We start from the raw sequence: 18,717 nt of genomic DNA on the forward strand, positions 1-18,717 counted from the left end.
GGTGAATCACTATACACTTCATTGAAAGGTAACCATGATATTTTTAGACCAAAAAAAAATCACAATATTTTTATAATATTTGTCTTTAAACAATGGAATAAATATGTGTATATGGTTTGAATATGTATATTAAAAGGTCTGAAGAATACATATACCTGTTACCAGGAAACTCTACTTTTTAATTTTATACCCATCTGTGTTATTTGAATTTCAATACCACTTCTGTAATTTTTCAAATTCAATAACAATTCAAGTAATTACTAAGAGAGTAATTGCTCAATTACCAGGGAAGAACCGATTGATGTTACAGCTCTTGCGTATGAGGTATCATTGTGTGTGTCTCTCCCCACAGTTCAGCTGTGAGCTCCCTGATAGCAGGGGACTCATCTTGTTCATCTGCCTATCACCAGTGCCCAGCACTGTCCCTGACACTCAGTGGGTGCACAGTGCATACTCACTGAATTTAAGAGATCTAAAACAGAGTCTGGGGAGGCTTAGTTGATCAACCCCAGGGACGGTCAGGTCTGCAGCTGAGGCTCAGCCTATCCATCAGTTGGTATGTCTCGTTCTAGTAGAAGGACAACAGCAAAAAGGAAGTGGTAGTGGTCGTTGAGCCAATACTGCCTACAGCCTTGATCATTATAAATATAAAAAGCTTGACAGTGGTGGTAGGAAGAAGAGGACTTTGGAGGTGGTAATTGGCTACAAAAGGTCTGTGGGTCACTGCAATTCACTTTATTAAAAGTCACTGCTCCATAGTTATGATCTGTGTCTGCTTGTTCCAAAGTGACCCCTACTGTTTTTCAAAACAGAATGAAACTCCCCATTCACTCTGTAGAACCTAGAGAGGTAAAAGAAATGGGTTAATTTTTTATACATTGTCCTTAGTCTCTCCTTTCTATCTCTATCCCTCCAAAATCCTGCAATCATGAGATTGCCTAAACCATCTCTCTCGGAGGCCCTGGCTACTTCTAGGCATCCACTCCCTGTCTTACATTTCTAGATCAGACTCTCAAACTCTAAATTAGGCCAAATGTAAATAGGTAACAAGTATCTGTATTTTGTCCATTCCACTAAAATTAGTGGGCTTTCCTCCCCTCCTTCCCTCATTGAAATAACTCACTCTCATAAATCATGCTGGACTTTAACCTTGACCTTCTTAGGTCACACTCGTGAGAATTTGTTCCCTGTCTTTCACTACCACCACCATCCCACACACATCCTTTGTGCCAACTTCCTATGAGAAAGTGGATATGAGTAATTGTTTAACCTCAATAGTTTGGGAAATCAGAAACTTATTCCTCCTATAGTTAAGGGAGAAGAATAAATGAGATATGTTTGTATTTATTATATTTATATCTAAAAGCTATAGCAATTCCTTTTTTATAAAAAATGTGATTTTTAAAGTCATATTGTACTCATTCTCATTGAGTAATGTTCTCAGATAATTTTTTTAAAAAATACTAACCTATTTTATGAGTTGGGGATGGGTTGTTTGAGGGGAAGAGAAGACAGGTCATTCAGCAAACATTAAGCACCTACTTTGGGCCATGCTTTGGAATTAAAAATACAAATATGAGACACTGCCCCTGCCCCTGAGTTCCTGTTAATACATTCTGCTGTAATCACTCAGTGCATTGGGTGTGAGTCCCTGGCTAATGAGATGGCCAAGTTGAGGACTTGGCCCTCTCGTGAGGGCCAACCTGGTGAGCCCTCTGTTTTCTTCTCTGCCTTCCCAACTCTGTTTGCTGGATTTAGGAGATAGGGCAGTTCTTGCCCTTTATCCTACTACTGTAGGCCCAGCTTGGTCCTGGCCACTGATCAGGTTTTTAAAGTTCATGTCTGGCAGCAAAGCCAGGACTATAATGGACACCTTGAGACACCTTGAGAACACTCTTCTGAGTAGGAGGTGGGCTTCTCCCAAAAGACAGAGATTTATTGGGAACATTGACTCTAAGGAACACTCCCAGGATACCCCCAGGATTTGGCTGGAGCCCTAATCTTTGTGGGGTGGGAGCTGTCCAACATTTCAGCATACTTTTGCATCTGCCCACTTTGAAAGAAATATAACAATGATCTGGCTGTTTGACTGTTTTATTGTGTGCCATGTTCTAAGGGAACTGACACAGTTCAGGATCCAGCCTTTTGGGTACTTTTTTGAAGATTTTATTTTTAAGTTATCTCTACACCCAGCATGGGGCTCAAACTTACACTCCCAAGATCAAGAGCCGCATGCTCCACCAACTGAGCCAGCCAGGCGCCCCTCTCAGGTCTTTAGATCTGGTACTTTAATGATGAGGTCTCCTTAAGGTCACTGAGCCCTAAAAATAAAAAAATAAAATAAAATAAAAAACCTGACTTACTTGCTCAGGCACATTTGTACCAGAAAGTAAATTTAATATAGGAAGGGATATATTTGTTTCCTGTCATGGTGACTTGACAATCAGAAAGGTAATCGAAGCTTGCTTTGTGAACATGAAATCAGAACGAGTAGAATTGGAAAATGTTAAGAAATGATGTATCATCCACACTATGGTCAAGCTTGACTAATTCTCCCCTCTCCACTAGAAAGCATACTGTCCTAGTGGCCAGAATACCAGTGTCAGCTAAACAGTGTTACTTCACTGGACAGTGTTAAAATTGCACTAACATAGTTTCACTCTCCAGCCATCATTTTTTTTCTAGATTCCATAATAACCAACCCTGATGTTTATAATTGCCTTTACAACCAGATCCTACAACATACCATATGACAGTTTTCCAACTTTGTATTTTATTTCTGCATTGATAAAGGTACTGCCTAGTGACATCTAGAGAGACATAGAGAGAGATATTAATCTTTTTACAATATCTCCAAGTCACATTATTCCTCCTGATAGGTATCCTGCCTATAGTATGTAAATACTTGTTAGCAAGGATCAGCAGACATTTTCTGCAAGGGCCAAGTAGCAAATATTTTACACTTTGCAAGCCATACAGTCTCAGTCAAAATTACTTAACTCTGCTGTTGTAATATGAAAGCAGCCATAGATAATAATAGGTGAAAGTGCATGGCTGTGTTCCAGTGAAACTTTCCTTACAAAGAAAGAGGGGCTCAGACTCGTAATTGCTGACCTCTGCTTATTAGTCATAATCACAGAGAGGGCTCTTTCTTGTCCTTCCCTGCCTTGCTGTGGTCCTCTTTTATCATAAATATTAATATGATGCTTAGTCTTCAAACGTGATTTTCACTCTTCCCTAAAAGGACCAGGAATCCTTAGAGAAATGGCTTCTTTCAGACCAATGCAGGGAAAGTACAAATTGAGCCTGGAACATCTTATTCCACCAGAAAGTAAGGAGCTTCAAGAATGATGAGAATGTGTCAAAAAGACATGGGACGGGTCTCCCAATGGCCAAGACCAGGACAATGTGAGCATCAAAACAAATGATAGTAATATATTATAACCCATTGAATAAAATAATCTGAGTTTATACTGATCAAAAGAGATAAATGAAAAAATTAATGGGGTAGGAAGGGAAAGCTCTTCCTTAATGATAGGGTTATGAGAAAAAAGTGTTTCTCAAACAGGTTGGAGAGCAACCACTTGGGAAGCTTTCCCACAAACCTCCATCTTTTTTTAGAGGGGGGGTGTGTGTGTGTGTGTGTGTGTGTGTGTGTGTGTGTGTGTGTGTGTGTGTGTGTGTTAGAAAAGCTCCCCTGGAGACACTGTTGGGCCTTTCCAGGTTGGGGACCACTGATATGTGATATGTGTTGGACCCTGAGCTTGCTTGGCCCAATCATGCCTGCTTCTCACCTCTATTCCTTCTGTTATCCTTATCAGTGTGTTTGGTCCTCTTGGAACCTGGAAGGTCCAAAAGAAGGAGCTTTTGCCTCTAGGGTGCTTGGGCAGCCATAGGAAACAGATGAGACATTAAAAGACAGGAGTTTCCTTAACTAGCAGAGACTGCCCCCTCCAGTGTTTCCTTTTTAGGATCTTAAAAGGAATAGCAAAATACTGGGAGGAAAAGTACCTAATGAATTAATTCTTACTTTGCAGGGAATTTTCAGGAGATAAAAGATAAGCCTTTTAACAGACAAATTAAAGTCAAGTTGCAAAGTGAGCATTTAAGACATTTTTATTCTATTTTGAACAAGTATAGATATGTGGGACCAAAGATCTATAATACGTGATATGTGATCCCTGACTTCGAGGCATGTATCTATTTGGGAATATGTTAGGGAAAAATTAAATGGCAATATAAAGGATTGGTAATTTAAATATTAAAATGCAGCAGACTACATATATACTTAATCACCAAATGAGCTATGTAAACTCATAAAATTCACTAAATATAGAGGAGTAAGGGATTGCCAAGGGCTAGGGAGGGCAAAGAAAAGAGTAATAGAATCAGCATCTAATGGAAGAGACCTGAAGAGGTCACCTAAAAATAAAAGCTCACCTAGCTCAGCCTTCAGGCTGGTTCTTGACGCTACTAGAACATCCCCACGGGGTGTCACCCAGCTTAAAAACTTGCCATGATGGGACCTCACCCCTTCCTGGGATAGGCTTGCTGCCTTTAGCCCTGCTGGGAAAGTTCTTCAATGGATCAAAATCTGTCTTTCTGTACCTTCCACACTTGGATTACAGTTTTACCCCCTTGTGACCACAGAGAAGAAGTCTAATCCTTACTCTTCCATTCATAGCCCTTCAAGTAATTAAAGATGGTTCTCGGGTCACACTGTTTTTCTTCCATCTCTAGACTAAACCCCCAGTTCTCCAGCAGATCCTCGCAGGACCTACTAGGAGTATATTCACTACATTCACCATTATAGTCACTTTGTTATTCTAAAGGCATGCTACCCATGAACTGAATTCACTATTCCAAGGGGAATATTGTCACCTTCCTCATCCTAGAAGGACTTTTTTTTTTTAAGATTTTATTTATTTGACAGAGGGAGACACAGCAAGAGAGGGGACACAAGCAGGGGGAGTGGGAGAGGGAGAAGCAGGCTCCCCACTGAGCAAGGAGCCCGATGGGGGACTCGATCCCAGGACCCTGGGATCACGACCTGAGCCAAAGGCAGATGCTTAACGACCGAGCCACCCAGATGCCCCTAGAAGGACTTTATAATCAGTTATCTGGCTTCAAATCAGTTCTAACCAGCTGTGTTACTTTGGGCAAGTTACTTAAACTGTCTGAGCCACAGTTCTGTTCTGCTAATATCTGAGAACATAGCATGTGCTGGGCACCATACTAGACATTAAGGATGCAAAGACTTAATGCCAGCCCTCAGGAAGCTCATAGAGAAGTAGAAGAAATAAATATGGTAAGTACTGTGTGCACTAGATGTATGCCCACACAGTATTACAGAAATACCTAGAAGGCCAACCTAACCCAGACCAGTAGAAGGAGGTAGGAATCAGGGAAAACCTTTCAGGTAAAGTGACACTTGAGATGAATCTTGAGATCAGGTGGGCATTTTCCAGGTGAAGATCAGTGGCAAGAAAGTGCAGGCATTTCCAAAGAAAACAGTATGAACAAAAAGCTCCCAAGTTTGACTCCACTGGTATGGTGTCTTATAGCTGGAACATGCAGTGGGAGGGGGGAGAGGTGATGGGAGGTGAGGCTGGAAAGGCAGGCTGGTGCCAGGCACAAGGAGTTTAATGAGGGGCAATGGGAAGACATTGAACCAGGGGTTGCTTTAATGGTAGTCTGCAAAGAAATAGACATAAAGCATGTAAAATGGGGCTAATGAGACCTCCCCAAATTGTGAAGGGCAGATGAGATCAATAAAATGTACAAGAAGGGCAGGTGCATGCCAGGGGCTCAGTCAGTGGTAGCCCCTTCCCCAGCCTCTGTCAGCTCCATCACAAAGATAACTATGTCAAGCTCCTATCTGTCTAAAAGCCTTCTGTACTTTGCATACTCCATTGCAAACCCTTATGTCTTCTGCCACATCTCTTCCTTCCATTTGGTTTTTAAGATCCAAGTGCAGAACCTCATATGTATGTCTTTTGAGTGGTTTAGCCTCTTGCCATGGCCGGTCACAGCAGTTTGGGATCCTGACTCCATCAGCCAGTACTCCTGGAAGTGGTGGGGTAGGAATTCCACCTTAAAAGGAGGGCATTCAGGAGCAAGTCCGGGCAGGGAGAGAGTCAATATTAGGAAGACTAGAAGAAGGAGAACAACAATCCAAAGCTGGGGGCTTAAAGGATGGAGAAGTCAAAGAAAAGAATGGGGGTGGTATGGAGTGAAATTATGAATACCAGGCCAAGATGTTTGGTGTTTATCCTATAGGATCTGCATAGATATAAGGACCACTGGAGCTTGGGGCGGGGGGGTGGTGTCAGATTAAAGCAGCACAGTGAGAGGCAACAAAGTTGAAAGGAGACTAAGAGGAGGAATACTGTTCGGTCACAGAATGACAACAATCTGGACCAGGATGAGGTCAGTGAGAATGGAAGGGAACGAGATGGATGAGAAAAATCAATGATTTGACAACTTGGCCAAAGCAGGAGAGGCAGGATTGGGTCCCAACGTCATGCACTTTAAATACAGCATTCCACAGATCCTCGCAGACTTTTTTTTAAAAGCATTTTCGTGGATAATACAGATTTAAAATATAATTTAGTTCTAATATTTTACTGTTAAAACGTTTGTTTCCACATTATCATTATTAATGTTCCCATTCCCCAATATTTTTAAACTGCAGTTTGGAGAAAAAATTCATTTTTCAGGGGTGCCTGGGTGGCTCAGTCAGTTAAGCATCTGACTCTTGATCTTGCTCAGGTCGTGATCTCAGGGTAATGAGATCCAGCCCTGCGTCAGGCTCTGCGCTGGGCGTGGAGCCTGCTTAAGATTCTCTCTCCCTCTGCCCCTCCCCCCACCCCTCCCCCTCTCAAAAAATTTGTTTTTCCAACCTACTAATCTTTCTGCCAATTCTCAGTTATTGGTTCATAAATATAAAGGTTCCACAAGACCTTAATTTTTAGGATGCAAATAACACATTTCCACTCCTTTATACGGATGGCTGATTTTACACATAAGTATGTGTGTCTGCATCAATATTGTGCTTTATCCTTCGCGGTGTCAGGCAAACATTCACCAGGAGTGTACTGTGAGTCGGGTATTATGAAAGGTTCTTGAGAGTCGAAAGGCATGGTGGCTGCTCAGGGAGCTCACTGCTTGGGCAAGGGCAAGAGGCCCGTGAACAGGTAAACAGTGCAGGGTCATGTGGAATGTGACCGAAGTACAGGTCCAGGGCCGTGGAGGCCCGTCATGCCCCTGGTATGCCATGGCCAGAGGAGGCAGGAGGAGGAATGGAAAAATAAAGAAGAGTGAAAGATTTTAAAACAGGGAGGAAGAGCAAAGTATAAATACGAAGTACAAAGGAAAATATCTTACCCTTTGTTATAGTTTGTAACGGATGAAGACTTCCAGGTAGGTTATCTCATTTGATTCTGCCAAGAAGCTTATGAGAAAGCACAAAATGAGCGACGGAGGGGAAGAGATGGGAAGCGAGGCCCACAGTGGAGAGGAGAGAGGAGCTGGGAAGAGCTCGGAGCCCCTTGTGGCCAGGAGGCCATCCCTGGAGGCTGCGCCCCACTGCTGGGGCCAGACCTTTTAAAAACCAGACAAACTAGCAAGGAAGGGCTTGAACCACTTCAAAGAAGTCTGAACCACCCAGACAAAGAGCCACAGAAGCCTTTAAGTGGTTCTTTTGGCAACTATTGTCAAGAGCTTCTTTTTTTTTTTTCCCTAAAGATTTTATTTATTTATTTGACAGAGAACACAAGCAGGGGGAGCTGCAGGGAGAGGGAGAAGCAGGCTCCCACTGAGCAGAGAGCCTGACTCAGGGCTCCATCTCAGGACCCCCTGGGGGCGCCTGGGTGGCTCAGTCGGTTAAGTGTCTGCCTTCAGCTCAGGTCATGATCCCAGGGTCCTGGGGTCGAGCCCGGCATCGGGCTCCGTGCTCCACAGGAAGCCTGCTTCTCCCTCTCCCACTCCCCCTGCTTATATTCCCTCTCTTGCTGTCTCTCCCTCTGTCAAATAAATAAAATCTAAAAAAAAAAGAGCTTCTTGCTGGCTGACCACAGCTTTCTTCCGTACTTCTCTCCCTGTTTTTAAAAAATATTTTTAATTGAGGTTTTTCTTGTCACAAAAGTTATACATGTTCATTGTAAAAAATTTAGAAAGTCCAGATAAACCTGAAAAAGAAAATAAAAATCCCCTATGACCCTACCGTCAGGTAGAACCATGCTTATATTTTAGAACACGTATCCTCACATTATTCTTCTATGCCTGATATATTTCTGCTCCATAATACCTTCCCTTCACTTGATATATTGTAAATGTCCTTCCATGTCTTTATCAGTTGGGATTGTGTTTTGATACAAGTAAACTCGAAGGGCAACTGGCAGTTAGTCGACAGCAAACCCCAATCCAAACTAACAGTGGTTTAAACAAATAATAGGGGCATTTTTCTCACACTATGGGAGTCTGCAAGTAGGACGTACAGGCTGGTAGAACAGCTCAAGGATGTCTTCAAGGACAGTCTGGCCCCTTAGCCAGTTGGGTCATTACCTCATGTCTCAAGGTGGCTCCAAGCTTGTACTTCATTTTTCTGACCCCTCTGGTGGGGACCAGCAAGGGAGAGGTTGCGCACAGTGGGTGCTGAGTCGGCCAGCAGCACCGGCATCATTACTAGTCTCTACAGAGGCGCTCTCTTAAGCAGCTACATGGTTTAGATATCCTGTGATTTCTTGATCTGTTCATTATTGTCGATCATTTCAGTTCCCAGTTTTTCACTATTATAAATATGCTTATATCTAAAGCTTTACACATACCCATAATTACTGCTTTAGTACAAAATTCCTAGAAGAGAAATAAGGTCAAAGAATATACAAAGTATAAAGGCTTTTAATATCTTTTTTTTTTTAAACAAATTGCACTCCAGAAAGACTGCTAAATGATACTCTCACCACCCATGTCTAAAAGAGTACATTTCCCTGGACTCTCAACAACAGGTTTTTGTTTGTTTGTTCATCATTAAGCTATTATCCTATGACCATTTAAGTGTGGACTTAACTGACCAGAGCTAGGCCTGACCAGATTATGAAGTGCCCAGCAGCCCGTGGGGACCCCAAGGGGGGACCCCAAGAGCTTCAGCCAGCCCTCCACCCTTCTCCATTGCTGCCTGGACATGTGAGTTTGTGGGGCATCCTGTGGCCCCAGGCAACCGGTGTGGGTCCTCATCTTGACAAGCATTGCAGGGACTTGTGAGGTCTCTGATGAGCATGTACCTCACTCTGCCACCATGAAGTCATCCTCTGTTCCCATCTTAGTCCTAATTCAACACCATCCTGGCTTATTTGGAATTGAGGTGCACCTGGTATCTGGCCTCTTTTGAAACTGCCCTCCCATACCCTCACACATCACTCTTACCTGATGTACCCCAAGCAGGGTAGCCTCACCAGCCCACTTCATAATCTGTAAGAGAGAGAAGACTGAAAAAAACAGTATCTGTGGATTCAGGGGCTATTTTCATCATATTAAGCTGCTTTTGGGACATGCCACAATTTCCTGGGGAGGTGATCGAAGGAGTAAATTATCCCTAGACGTCACTACCCTTTGAAATGGTTATTAACTATCAGCAGTTGGCCACTATGTACAGTCCTACTCATTAAACAAGGAGCCATCCATGGATGAGAGAATTCCTCTGGCCCAGTCATCTCTCTGTACAGAGTAGGTGCTTCCGTATTCATGTGTGTAGGCATATATTCACGTGTGAACAAATGAGTGAATGATGAATCCAAGCAAGCCTTGTGCTTAGTGTAGGGATATAGGCCAAATCTCAGCACCATACCATGACCCCTCTAAAATAAAAAAAAAGGAAATTCCAGAATTCTGGTTCCAGGAAGGAAATGATAAGAATTCTATTTTGGTGGTCCCTTCACGACCTTACCCTGACCTCCAGAGAGGTGACACCTAAAACATGAGAAGCGCTATCTGAAGGAACCCAAATTCTCTGTGAGCTTTCCTTATAGGGCACGGTTTGGAGCTACTGTCAGTTATTACCACCACGAGGAAAAAGAAAGGAAGAGAAACTAAAATTTATGAAGCACCTACTACAAATCCAGCTAAAGCCAGGATCATGATAGTCTGGCCAGTCACTGCTGCCAAAAGCCCAGCTCGGGGCCCTCTACCCGGGCCCCTCACTATTCCCAACTGTGGAATGCTGCCTCATAAGATGCCCACAAGATAGATCCCACTCACAGCTTACTGTATTTAACGGTATAATAGTCTCCAATCTCCTCTCCCTACCGAATTACATTCTTCCTGGCTCAATGTCAAAGACTTAAAAATTCTGTCAGAATTACGTTACCAACCTCTCACCAATAGCTATAACTATAAATGTCCTGTGTGAGTGACCCACTTAGGTTAGCCCTAACCTTCGTGACAGCCCAGCAACATAGCTACTTAAAAATCATTCATAAAGTTGAACATTTTTCCTATTTCATGCTTGCTAGCCATTTGTACTTCTTCCCTGAATTGTCTGTTCAGAGCATCTGTGTTTTGGGTGCCCACGAGCCAATCACATAGTGAGTGATGTCAAGAGGCATTTCTGTTTCACAAGAAGAAACCAAGGCCTAGAGAGGCCACCTTTGCCCAGAAGATCATGGGAGGCAGGGCTGGAGCTGGGTTCTTTAGAGTCTTTTTTGTAGTACCATGCTGCCTGACTACATGGCTAAACATGCCAATATATTCCTTAGGAAATACACCATAAGGCTGCCTATTTTGGAGGTGCAGTTAAAGTGTGCACTTAATTCTCTATTTCTCGTACTTTCAGCAGAATCTTGGGAAACCGTAAGTCATTTTCCCTTTCTTAACCTCTTTCCCCAAAACACTAGGCAAAAATATGAGGGGCACATATCTTGGGTAATGTCTAGCTTTCTCTTGGTTCCCTGGTGATGTGCATTTTCTCCATTGTTACCAAACTTCTACTTTTTCCAAATCAAAATACATTTTAGCATAAGTGCAGTGTAGCAACAGTATTTTTTTTCATTTTATAATTTTCTTAAGTGAATCTTCAAAACCTTCCTATAAGGACATTTTCTAGTATCTCATGCTCAAAATAAATTCCATGGAATATCAGGCATTTACCAAAAAAGTAACTATGCCTGGGGCCAATATAAATCCATTTCAGGACCCTAGGCCTTCAGTAAAGGTGTGAATATTGAGAATTTACGATCAGAATTTCCAGATGTTTTTTAGACCACATGGATGACTTGTGGGTTCCTCAAACTCTACAGTCCAAACAGTTCACAGACGAATACATTTAAACGGGCAGTAAACATAGAAATGTTCTTCACTAGTAATCAAAGCAATGTTTTTTAAAAGAACAAAAAAGTTTTTTATTAAATCAACACTTTTTTTAAAAGATTTGTTTATTTATTTATTTATTTATTTATTTATTTATTTATTTATTTATTTAATTTGACAGAAAGAGAGATAGCGAGAGCAGGAACACAAGCAGGGGGAGTGGGAGAGGGAGAAGCAGGCTTCCCGCCGAGCAGGGAGCCCGATGCGGGGCTCGATCCCAGGACCCTGGGATCATGACCTGAGCCGAAGGCAGATGCTTCACCGACTGAGCCACCCAGGTACCCCTAAATCAACACATTTTTTTAAAAATACTGACATTCCATGTTGGTGAGAGTGTGTTGAAATGAGCTCTGAAACTTCTGGAGGAAAAATAAAAGGTACCATCTTTTTGGAAAGCTATTAGGCTTTAAAATATGCCATGCCCTTTGCCATAGTAATTCCCTCCCCACAGGGTGATATTACATTTAGACAAAACTCGAATGTTCAAAGATATTAATTCTAGCACTATCTCAATATCAAAAATGTCCAACTACTGAAGATTGATTTAATTAAACTTGAAATATTATGCCCCATTAAATACATTTCCTAATACCCTTACATATTCTTCATATTCTTCACAGTGTCCATGTATGATACTAAGTGAGCTCCTGGTTCCGCCCCCCCCATCCTCAGACCTGCTCCTCCCATGCTTTCCTCCATCCTTCACACGCTATGGCAAGAAACGGGGGTGGCGGGGGGTCGTCCTGGGCCTCTCTCTCTCTCTCTCTGTCTCTCGCATCCCACAGCGTGGCCTGCAGCAGAGTCTGTCAGTTCCACCTTCGGTACGATTTGCCCTACTTTCCAGGCCTCTTGTAAAGCATGAACTGAAAAGGCTTGAGGAGAAAAGAAAGCAACCCTGAGTGCCCTTGAGTGGCTAGGGTTTGGGTTCTTAAATGGAGGCCCAGTTTTTCTCCTTCTTGAATGATCTAACAATCTTTTTCCTAGAACAGAAGCCATTGGGCCAAAATCACCTCACTGAAAACATGACATCTGGAAGCAGGATAGCAGGACTCAAAGTATTAGCACCATGAACAGAAAAATATGTGAGGGAGAAAGTAATAGGATTTCACTGGTGCTAAGCCTACTTACTGAGAAATGTGTATTTTCAGTGAGCTACAAATACTGTATACCATATGACGGACCATCAGATGTAAAGGAGACCCTAGAACCAAGTGTGCAGAAGCGTCTACTAGCCTAGCTGCTGGGCTGTTGCCCTTAGGACAGGTGAGTAGGCTTTGCTACAGGAGAAGAGACAGTGCACTAGACTGTTGATGTCTGATGATTCCCATGAGGTTGAGTCATAACACCAAAGGTTTGTCCAGACCTCACATGTACAAATAGATAGAGAGGTTTATGATAATTAGGTAAGCCCAGAGTGGGAAGATGTGAAAGGGCTAATTTAATTCACAAAAGACCTCTTCATGTTTAGATTCCTAAGGAAGAGGTCTGCATACTGAGGACTTGGTTAACTTATAAGTGTGATGATTTAGAAATGTTCAAAGTTGTGAATGGCCTACAGTCTGCCGAGAGTATAGGATTTACCTCCTTGGGATAAATCATGTCCTGGACAATGAACTTTACTTTGACCACATTATAACTTCTCTTTGAAAACACTGAAAGAATACAGTAGATCACTGGAATCGGTCTTAGAGTACGTCTCTTTAGAGCACAACCCAAGGTCATCCACATGAAGAATCAGGCAGAAATTTAAGGTCCTTGAGGTTGTGGTTGAGGTCTTGTGAAAAGTAGGTGAGGCCTCAGGAGATCTTTAGAGCATAGCAGTCCAGATATTTTGTTGATTTTCCTAGAAGAAAGCAAATAAATGTTGACTCTTTGGATCTAAAGGAACACTAAGAAAGCGGAACATATATCTGCAACTGTAAAATATGCAACCTTGGGAGGCACTAGAGATAAAAGAGTATTTGGTTCTGGGGACACCCGGGTGGCTCAGTCGGTTAAGCATCCCACTGTTGATTTCGGCTCAGGTCATGATCTCAGTGTCCTGGAATTGAGCCCTGCATCAGGCTCTGCACTCAGCGTGGAGTCTGCTTGTCCCTCTCCCTCTGCTCCTCCCCGCCCCATGCTCTCTCTCCCTCTCTCAAATAAATAAATAAAATAAATCTTAAAAAAAAAAAGAGGGGTGCCTGGGTGGCACAGTCGGTTAAGCATTCAACTCTTGATTTTGGCTCAGGTCTGGGATCGAGCCCCATATCGGGCTCTGCACTTGGCGTGGAGTCTACTTGAGATTCTCTCTCTCTCTCTCTCTGCCCCTCCTGCTTGTGCTGTCTCTCTCTCTAAAATAAATAAATAAAATATTTTAAAAATAAGAAAAAAATTTTAAAAAGAGTATTTAGTTCTGGTTAGAGAATGACTATTCTGTTTATGGCCCCAAGGTCCTGAGTATACCTATATCCCCATCCACTGGGTTTTTTGACTGAAGGGTAAGGGTGTTACAAGGACTGTTCAAGGTATGATAAGTCCTTTCTCTAGTATGCTTTTGACTATTTTAGTCCTTCTTTAGTTTTAAGAGGGTATTGTGCAAGTTTGGGTAGAAATTTAGACAGGTCATTCTGAATCTTAATGGATTCAGCCCCAATAATCCTGCAAAAAATGGAATGTTTGAAACTTTGTCCCCTTTTTGTTCTAAAGCACTTCTCAATTTTCATATCGAAGGCTCCCCAGATTGGCTGCTATAATTCTAAATTATCCATGATAAAATTGTGCCATAATAAGATAAGTTCACAAATTTGGGTTATAGAGTGAATGCATGTAAGAAGCAAGAATCTGGCCTGCGGGGGCAGACTTAGGTTTAGATTGAACAAACCCATAATTTGGGGAACGACTGTCAGTCCCCAAAGAGTTGCTTGTGCACCTGTGTTTCAGCCTCTCCCCTGAACCTAATGCCCGGGCCTCCCAACTACAAACCTCAACTAGCTTTGTAGTTCCAGAGGACAGAAAAACATGGAGGGCGCCTGGGTGGCTCAGTTGGTTAAGCGACTGCCTTTGGCTCGGGTCATGATCCTGGAGTCCTGGGATCGAGTCCCGCATCGGGCTCCCGGCTCAGCGGGGAGCCTGCTTCTCCCTCTGTCCTTCTCCCCTCTCATGCTGTTTCTCTCTCTCTCTCTCAAATAAATAAATAAAATCTTAAAAAAAAAAAAAAAGAAAGAAAAACAGGGAGAGATCTCTCCCAGAGCCGGACCTTCATGGACAAAGCAAGAGAAGACTGAGGAAAGTTCTCATAGGATTTTTTGTAATCACCAAAAACTGGAAACACCCAGATATCCTTCAGTGGGTGAATGGATAAACTCTGGTATAGTCATATATGCACCATTGTTTTGGGAATACTACTCAGCAACAAAAAAGGATTCTTAATCTATGCAACAACTTGATAGAACCAAAGGCATTATGCTAAGTGAGAGAAAAGCTAATCTCAAAAGGTTACTATATAATTCAATTTAAATAGCATTCTCAAAGTTACAAAATTACAGCAATGGAAAACAGATCTGGGCTTGCCAGGGGTTAGAGTTGGGGACAAGGCGCAGTTGTAGAGGGGCCACACAGGGGAGTTTCCTTGAGGTTATAGAACAATTCTGCATCCTAGTAGGGTGGTGATTATATGAATCTACACATGTGATAAAATTTCATAGACTGTACACCAAAAACAAAGTGCATGTAAAAACTGATTAAATCCAAATAATGTCTGTAGCTTAGTTAATGTACCAATGTCAACTTCTTGGCCTTCACAATTGTTATGTAAGATGTTATTGGGGAAGCTGGATGAGGGTACATGGGAATTCTTTGTCCTATTTTGCAGTTGTGAGTCTAAAATTATTTCAAAGTAAAGAATTTCCAAAAATTTGGAGGGCACTGATTTCTGCAAAGCAGCACTTGGGAATTTCTTCAATTTTTACTAGAAAAGATAATATAAAATAAAGCCTCAAGAATTATAAATTTAATGCAGCTTCTAATCACTGTAACTTCATTCGCTGTAATTTTGATTTGGAAATTATGCTCAGTTTCTTAACTCTAGTATTGTTATAAATATTTTTGTATTATTATAAATATATTGTATCCAGGAAGAAAAAAAAAAATTCCTTGATGAGTTTCCGCCAGGATGAAATACCCCCTAACCTCTTTACAGAGCTCCTGGTGTGTGGCTTCTGTATACCTTTTTAACCTCATCTCCTGCTCCCAGCATGCATTCTGGGGTGAACTATTTGTAATCCTCTCCCTCTTCCCAGTTCATTCTTCTCTCCTCTTAATGCTCTGTTTGATGACCTTCTCCTTCAAGACCCACATCAAACTATGCTTCCTCTACAAAGCTGTCCCTGGCCCAGGAAGCAGGGTTGCTCCAACAGTATGCCTTCCTGCCTGTGGGGTTGTAGCATAATGTGCAGCCCTTTGGTTATTTGTTCACTGGCCTAGCTCTGACCCTGGTCCATGAACACCTCGAGGGCCCCGACCAGGTCCCATTCCTTCCTATAGACCCTGCATCTGGCTCAGTGCCTAGAATATACACTCCATAAATGGCGATAAGCACGTGAGTGAATCAGAGGCTCTGGGAAGTCCTTAGCAATAAATTTTGTGCATTCCACCCTGCCTTAATAGAGTACTTTTCAACAAGATTTTCAACAAAACTAAAGATCAAAAGTGGTTCTGATTAACTACGGTTAAACACGATAGCAAATGAATACTTAAAGTATTTTCCAAATGTTCAACTTAGTTAAGACTTTATTATATTTAAAATTTTTCCCATTCTTTCTTTTCATTCATGACACAGTGTTGTAAGAAGCTTTAGAAAGCCCATGAGGTTGCACTTGGGAGTCTCCTTGGACAGATACGATCTAGAACTTAAGAACAGGATACGGATTCTGAAGGGGAAGGGAGGGATGTCGAAGATGAACAGCACAAGCCTACGTTAAATCTTGTATATGGCTTCCAGCTTTTACTAAAAGCAGCACGGTGTCCCCACCTTGCAGGCAAGTCGCTTGCTACTCCACCTGCCATGGCCGCAGACACATCCACACCCTGGATGACAAACTCCTGACTTCCCCGCTCAGCATCCTCTTGGGCAAATGATCTAGGACTCCATAACTGTCTTCAGGTCTAGCTTCTGTCTCCAGCCTCCAGCAAGATGACTCAGACTTTCATCATTACTTCTTGCACAAGCTAATGACCATTTCTCCCTCAGAGGTCTGGTAACTTCATTAAGCAGGGCAGATAACCTCCTCCTTAAAACCAGTCCCTCCCTTGGCTCCTGACACATCACCTACCTCTCCTATCTCCTCTCTTAATCACATCCCCTAAGATTCCTCTAAGATACAATCACTGGTCTTTGGCTCATTTTAAAAAATAAAAGTAACAGCAAACTTCTTTCCCATGTCTCTAATTTCCCATTTTCTCTTCACTGCTTTCTGATATCCTGTCATCTTTAAAGGCCCAAGTGAGGTGCCACCTTCTCCCAGAAATCATCTAACTGAGCCCACACTCGTCCTTTGCACTCTCTTGGAGCACTTAAAAGCCAAGTGTACTTTCACTGTTAAGCACTTCATATGTTCTGGCTTGTGGGATCCCTTATGGTTTTATGAATTACTCTTATTTCTTCAAACAAAGGCTCCTTAAGGACAAGATCCATGTCTTAAAATGATCCCGTGTCCTCATGGTGCCTCACAAAGTGTTTAGTACCTTATGTCAGTGGTTAGTAAATACTTGGTGATTGGTGATTGAGATTAAGACAACATTGCAGGGGCACCTGGGTGGCTCAGATGGTTAAGCATCTGCCTTCGGCTCAGGTCATGATCCCAGGGTCCTGGGATTGAGTCCCGCATCGGGCTCCCTGCTCCTTGGGAGCCTGCTTCTCCTTCTGCTTCTCTCTCTTTCTCTCTCCCTCTCTCTCTCCCTCTGTCTCTCATGAATTAAAAAAAAAAAAAGACAACATTGCGGTAGCTTAGAAAAAGAAACCCAAAGAAGAAAACCTTTGAAATTTCTTTTCCCTTCTCCTAATGCTCAGGGGCCAAAATCAGAGCAAGTCATCACACACTGGAGCTGTGCAAGATCAAGTAGCTTTTCCTGCCACAGTGCAGTGGTGTAGTAAGAGCATAGGGTTTAGGTGGGTTCATGCTGTAGTCTTACCAGTGGTTGATCTTGAGCTTGAGCAAGTCACTTGAACACAGAGCCTTCATTTCCTCATATTCAAAATTGAGATAATTACTAAGGCTTTTTGGAGATGAAGGCTATAAACCTTAAAAGTGTCTTTGTGGTGGGAATTTCAGGAACCATTGGTAGACCAGGGGAGAAGATACTTGAAAGTAGGCAGGTCTTCGGTTACCCCTTCAGTGTATATCCCCACTGAGGGTGGCCCACTGTCTCCTGCAGGGCCGGCAGCTAGAGTCTCAGGGACCTGAAGAATGACAGTCTGCATGAGAAGACAGAAAACCAAACACTGAAACTTGTCGAGTTTGTTCTAGACATCACCAGGGTATTCCTTCTGGTGGCAAGGCTAGAGGATTAAATGAGCAGTCTGTCAAAAAGGCAAGGAAACAAAGCCGGAAAATTCTGAGAAGGATTGGCTGTGGGGCAGAGGAGAGCCGAGCTTGGGATCAAGGCAAAGTAGGCTAAACAACCGGTCAAATCCACTTGTTCCAGAGGTAGGGAGAACATGCCACTTGGCCCAATGACAATGGCAAGCCACACAGTCTAAAAAAACACTGTTTTAAAGGAAGGTACAGTGACATGGCTTTTTTGTGCCCCCTGAGACACAGACCCGCTTTGAAGCATGAAGGATCATTAAGGAGACATCAGGCACACTGGGGCCACAGAAACAAATGTTCTCTCCTCAACACATCACGGCAGCCGCTGAAGCCCTGCTCCCTGTCTATCCTCAGGCTAGCCACCCATGGGCCAACAGCTCGCCGGCCCCTCCAGAGCAGGCCAGCAAGAAGGGGGCTGACCAGCAGCTACGGGGCGTACGGCAGCATTACCCAGACTAGCCTGGGAATGCCTTTTTAAGAGCTGAGATCATTGTTCAGCAGGACAGGTCCAGGACCCTGGTAGCTGGGACCTCAGCGGGGTTCAGGACCTTAAAGAACAGCCACATGACCTAAAATTGTTGTGAGAACAGAATCCTGGAGAAGCTCCAGTCCCTACCTGAACCAACACCATCCAGATCCCTGGCCTGGATCTGCTGGAGTGGGCACGTGCTGGTTCCCCACCGGCCCTGGAACTATTCCACATGCCCCCTCTCTACCTTTGACTAATTCAGCTTTGAGAGGCTGAGCCTGCCTGTGAGTCCGGTCCTTGCCCCACCATGAGAAG

General features: G+C 43.0%; 1 protein-coding gene and 1 long non-coding RNA gene across 4 annotated transcripts in view; one reads left to right on the forward strand and one right to left on the reverse strand.

Annotated features, from left to right (window-relative positions):
• MAPRE3 (microtubule associated protein RP/EB family member 3) overlaps positions 1 to 18,717 on the forward strand; it is a 53,901-nt gene that overhangs the window by 23,165 nt on the left and 12,019 nt on the right. The window lies entirely within an intron of this gene.
• Positions 719 to 18,703, reverse strand: LOC113938198. 2 transcript variants are annotated; one of them, XR_003524848.1, is made up of 6 exons: positions 18,550 to 18,703; positions 17,536 to 17,818; positions 12,946 to 13,207; positions 9,427 to 9,471; positions 2,212 to 2,321; positions 719 to 841 (listed from the first exon to the last, which is right to left on the reverse strand). It is a non-coding gene; the product is annotated as an uncharacterized LOC113938198 (long non-coding RNA). The 2 variants fall into 2 exon arrangements; XR_003524849.1 differs by lacking the exon at positions 12,946 to 13,207 and having other exon boundaries at positions 18,550 to 18,702.

Source organism: Zalophus californianus, chromosome 8, assembly GCF_009762305.2.
Source record: "Zalophus californianus isolate mZalCal1 chromosome 8, mZalCal1.pri.v2, whole genome shotgun sequence".
NCBI classification, from domain to species: Eukaryota; Metazoa; Chordata; class Mammalia; order Carnivora; family Otariidae; genus Zalophus; species Zalophus californianus.